Source organism: Papaver somniferum, chromosome 4, assembly GCF_003573695.1.
Source record: "Papaver somniferum cultivar HN1 chromosome 4, ASM357369v1, whole genome shotgun sequence".
Taxonomy (NCBI): Eukaryota; Viridiplantae; Streptophyta; class Magnoliopsida; order Ranunculales; family Papaveraceae; genus Papaver; species Papaver somniferum.
This window is the reverse complement of record NC_039361.1, coordinates 82,881,264-82,886,923: the sequence shown is the minus strand read 5'-3', so window position 1 is coordinate 82,886,923 and position 5,660 is coordinate 82,881,264. Positions and strand designations below refer to the sequence as shown.

Here is a 5,660-nt window from a genome sequence, read left to right as displayed (position 1 = left end):
ACTGAAAGAGTAGTTCTAAACAGACCGTGTTGTCAAACAACACAAAAGCCAAATTCTAATTTTGTCTCACAATTTTTTTTATGTGGACCCGGTGAGCCTGCGGAGGACAGCAGGGGTCCGACTTTGTGAGATCTTTTCAAGAGGTTTTTTTGTGGCGGTTTAATTTCACGGTTTGTCAAGCTTTTTTGATACTGAAAAGGGAAAAAACAATTTTATACTTAATCCTAATCGATGAAAAAGCGTGAAGGTTTATTCCACAATATGGGTCGGAAATAAAAAATAGATATAAATCTTATGTGTTATAATGTTGTATTGTTATTGGAACATATGATTCACGCAGCCATTGGTAATATGTTGCAGTGGTCGAAGGTGCAATATATTTACCACGTAAATGAAACTTGAGAAAATCCCTATATATAGATAATTGAAAATGCAGAGCTTTTCTAAATCGGACTGCAAATAGAATGATCATGTAAAAATTGAAATTATGGCCTACATAATTCGTGAACTGTTACAACTCAACATAGATCAAGGCCCGTGCCTTTACGGTACGGGTTAACCCTAGTCAAGAAAACAAAACACAGTTTGGCTAACTTATCCTGTGTAACTGGTGGTCCAAATTTGTAGTTACAAAACATAAATCTACGGTTGCGAGTTGATGACATTTTATTACGCTATTCTTCTTTTTTAATCAAGACGTTTCTTTTCTTCTCGATGTTTGGTGAAAAAAACTGAAAAGACTTCTTGATTCGCTACTAATTCTTTGCTGGTGTTTGGAACTAATTATCATCATCTTCAATGCTGACGAAGTTCTTCCTACTAATCCCACGAATCAATCAACTACCATCCGCTATTGTATTATTGTTGGTCCATAAGGAATGAAAGCAGCTTTTGACCTCAAGTTGTAGTAATAAATCTTACAATTAGGTATTTCCTTTATTTTTATTTTTTTTTCCTCTGTGTATTTGTTGTTGTTACACTGATAGATTTGCGAGATTTCGTATGTGTTATTTGAAGATGAATTTGGATGGAGCAAATTTGTGTTGTTATCAACTTATTTATTAATTGGTTATTTTGATATGAATTAGGGATGCTCTCAATCTTTTTGCTTAAAGGTTTAAACCAAGGTAAAGAATGGAAGATTCTACTGATGAAAGATGCATGCTTGGAACTCCAATCCAACCTAATTAATGTGTCATGAACCCTATATTTTTGTAGGAGCTTGCTATATTTTATGCGCTCAATCACTGTCATAGGCCATGGATTTCATATATATCTAGGCCGGGGAGGAGATAAATCAATGGACGTGGTCTTTAAGTTATTTTACTTTAATTTCTAACTTTATCTTTGCTAATTCCCATATTAAGATCCGGTGGTTATGCGGATAACTAGCTCAATTTATGTCGCAGATGGAAGAATGTTCTCTTGATTTTCTAATGGGTAGTTGATTTTCTTCGCAATTTTTGTTTTGTGGTGTACCTCATGTGATTTTAGGTCTGTAGTTCAGTAATTTGTGCTTCTTTCCATTTTATGAATTCTGATTTCAGTTATTTTGTTAACAATTGTTGGTAACTATTTACCTTTAATTTGTTGTTCATCAATTTGTTTCTCTTTTCATTTATGAATCCTCTTCCATTCTATGCGCCATAATATGTTTCTTTTGGTTATTTTGCTATCGGGACAATGTTGATAGGGAAAAATGAGTTGATTGATCTATTTAATTCGGTGAACTTAGCTGCAGGTGATTCTTTTACTGATCGGGTGAACGGTTAACCATTATGATTTATTAGTATGCTCAATTGATCATCTTTATGTCTATGTTATTCGTGCTACGACGTTCTTACATTGGCAGATTCAAGAGATCGCCATTGGCATTCCTTCATAGGTTAGTATTTAAGAAATTGGATGTTGGAGCAGATATGGGAAACTAATCGTAGTGAGGCTAAGACAGCGATTTGATACAAACTCTGTTATGGTGTTCATAAATTTGTGTCTAAGGACAAGTCACATATGAGATGGAAATGTAATTCCTTCATTAAAAATTTATTGTGTGTGGGGGTGGTCGGTCGGTGACTTAACTATCCGAGCAAAAAGCAAACATAAAAAGTATAGAGGAATGAACTTGGTACCTACTTTTGAGGATGCTTCAATGAGAAGACATCCTAAAAGTGGTGATTGGTACATCTTTAAAGCTTAAATATTTGTTTTTATTGTTCGCATTTCTTTAAGTTCAAATTGTGAATTTATTTTGCGTGGCTTAGCAAAAAGAAAAAAATGATCCTCGATTGATGCTTATGCTATTGATGGCCTGAGATAAATCTAAAATCTACGTTCATTTCAGATTTCTCACATATTGTGTTTCTTTTTATTTTTGCATTTGTTTATATTTTATCCCGTATTTGTTGTTTTGATTGCTTTCCAATGCCCATGAACTCTAAATATCATGTTTCATATAAAGAAGTATATATATCTTCGGGTATCACAATACGAGTGCCTGGATAAAACATAATGTTGATACATGGTTTCAAACTCGCATGCTAAAAGACTCAAATACTGGAAAGTAGTCTACGTGACTTGTAGTCCAAGTTTAGACAGATATAGTGCATATTTGCTTCTAGGAATTTTGTTGCGTGTGCCGCCTTTCCTAGCTCCATGTTTTGCAAGTTTGGAAATTTTGTGCACGTTAAATATAAGTCTTCTTTAGATAATAATTTTAACAATGAAACTTTAGTATTTAGATCCTGTTAAAGGTAAAAAAACTTTTTTCTCTAGGTATCCTGCAAGCATCCAAGATGAGGGGAATGTATATTGGCTTGAAGTTTTAGATGCATATCAGATTGTAAGAGGTCAAACAGTTCCTGGAAACCTGGTGCAGAGATGAACAAGCTTGTTACTGCATTTTAGAGGTATGAAAGAATACTTTCCTATTGTGTAACTCTTTTTATATTGATCAAGATATTGAATTGTAAACCGCCAGTTTGGTAATTAACAAATGGATGAATAATACCAATATTTTTGGGGTAGACTTTTTACTAATTAGCTGATCATGGTTTTCAATCATTTATGCAGCGAATACGTTAATCATTTGAATGACAAGATCATAAAAATAGTAATGTTGTGAAGAACTTCTGATACCTCGCATGGGAGTAGAAGGGATACTTATATACATCCAAAAGTTGAAAAGCAGACTAGGTTTGTTATGGATGATTCAGTGAGTACATATAAATCGTGACAATGACATTACATTCATTTGCAGGTGCGGTATATTGATTTAAAACGCCGTAAATTTGTGAAAACCATTCCGAATTAGTTTTTTCCACTATAATGGTTTTACTTTTATTTTTAGAGATGGTAATCACAATTGTTCCGTAAATTGTAAATTCAAATTTATTCATTGTTGATTTAGATGATCAAAGTGGGAAACTAATCCCAAAAATTATACATATGAATACATGATACGCAATTTGCATTCGCGTAACCATTATTTGACTTTATGAACGGATTTGGCGTCAAGTATGCTCAGCTCCCTTCATAAACGTGTTTACATAATTCTGAAGAGCATAACAGCATGCCCGTGCAGTTACGACATAGGTTAAGACCTAGTGGAGTTACGAAGTATAATTTATCTATGAACTTAGTATTATAAACAATACACTAATCAGTAATTCATTACTATTTAGTGCGTTGAACTTCCATATGAATTAAGATATTAGGATTATGTTTGAAAGCAATTTCAAAAAATATAGTTTAATGATGTAGACTTGCGAAGCTTGTTTCGTCGTTGAAATCTAAATTCAGGACGGATCCCATGACCGATCATAAAAACAAGATCGATCTCAGGACCTGTGGCGAGGACCGATCCTGACAATGTTTAACCTGGTTTTATATTTTCGATATGTTTGTCATATTCGGGTTCCGCAAACATCAAGATGTGTACGAGTTAAACTTGGAATGTTCATACTACCGAAATATTTATTTGAACATGTACTAAGCTCTAATATTTTATTGTTCAAGTATATTCCTTTGATACTCAAGGCAAGATCCTGAAACCGATTTCTCAATGTCTTTTAGATATCAAAAATATATGCTTACCGTATCATAGAGGTGTGCATATCTCCAGTTTCCATATTAGTAAAGCACATGGATGTCTTGCTAGCTAATATTAGTTTTCAACTACGAGTGACATCGGATTATTAGTTGGAACATAGTTGGTATTTGTCAAATTTGGAAATAAAATTTATATTGCATATTTTAAGGATTTTCGAACTTGGTAATACCTTATCTTCCACTCAAGCCTTGGTCATAACACTATAAACAGTGGAGCTTGTATTCTTACAAACTTATCGCTCGACACATAGCTTAAGTGATTTTCTGGGAAGGCAACTTGTTAAGAGATATGAGTAATCTAATTAAGCGAAATATATTGTATTTCTTTCGTTTAAAGTCTTCTTTTGGACCAAGAAGCTTTTAGTAATATCGATGGTGGAAAACTAATTCTTATTGATATTTTAGTTTTTCGATTAATTGATTTGATTAAGAAGTCGATAGATCAAACTTGTTTATTTTATGGTGCTTCTCTTCTAGTATAAGGCCACTCAAGTTTGTTTTAGTATTTGACTATTATAGATCTACAGAGTCAGGATCTTTAGTATAACTGCTGACCAATCAACGTTAACATATCATTTTTGAGCATATTAATCAATAGTGAAATCAAGTTATTTGTGTAACGGGTATTTTGAAGATTTAATACTTAGAAGACTTTTTTTCCGGTTTATGATCTTTGTGTTACTTCATGCGTATTTGATTCAACGAGGTTCAAATGGGCAGTTTATTACGATAGAGATAAAACTTGCACAATGGTCGAAAAATTGTTGAATTGCTTCTTCTTGTTAAGTTGCATGGATAAAGCTTGTTCATTGAGATTGATTGTTTCGATTATCTTTGTCTTGGTTTGATCTTTGACCGAATGAGTTTATATTGAATAAACAGCTTATCATTTACTATACTCTATCTCTGATTTAAAATTTGATCTAGGAGATTGAGTTGGTTACTGGAACAAACATAGTCCTTCAATGTTTATGGTTATGATCCACAGGAGTAAAGAGCAGAAGTCTTCACGGCAGTGAAGAACTCTAAATAGTAGACTCTGTCTTGGGATTCACTTACATAGACCAGATTGACTGTAGGTGCAGGAATACTGAAGGATATGAGTAAAGAATAAGTGTTTACTTGATCTCAACTATACGAAGTTGCGGTAGTCAATTTGCATAGCGACGTAATTCTGAGAGTATTCAAAATTGGTCTACGTCCCGGGTTATTTTCTGCCAGATAATGTTCCTTGTTAAGAAAATCTTGTGTGTCATGCCATTACTTTATTTTTCGCATTATAATTATTGTTATAAGTTATCATTAGTAATTACACTTGTGTGTTAATCCACTTGGTACGGTCCATAGTTAATTCCGACTCGAACTTTAACTATATACCAAGTTACACCTTGTTAAAATAATATTCTGGCAGTTATTTTCTTTTGTAAGATTACACTAGAAAACATTGTGGTGTACTCAGTACCCTCGTCATTTCAGTTTAAAAACCAACCGTCGGTTTTGCAAACCTATAACTTGAAGTTGCATACCCTTTTAGATATAAAACATGTGATATT

General features: G+C 33.3%; 1 long non-coding RNA gene across 4 annotated transcripts; it reads left to right on the top strand.

Moving 5' to 3' along the window:
• The first annotated feature begins 659 nt into the window (after positions 1-659).
• On the top strand, positions 660-3,443 carry LOC113276041. Of its 4 annotated transcripts, none has more exons than XR_003323869.1 (4): positions 660-927; positions 1,089-1,127; positions 1,219-2,906; positions 3,070-3,443. It is a non-coding gene; the product is annotated as an uncharacterized LOC113276041 (long non-coding RNA). The 4 variants fall into 4 exon arrangements; XR_003323870.1 differs by having other exon boundaries at positions 661-927; positions 1,089-2,178; positions 2,773-2,906; XR_003323871.1 differs by having other exon boundaries at positions 662-927; positions 1,089-1,741; positions 2,773-2,906.
• Positions 3,444-5,660: the final 2,217 nt, after the last annotated feature.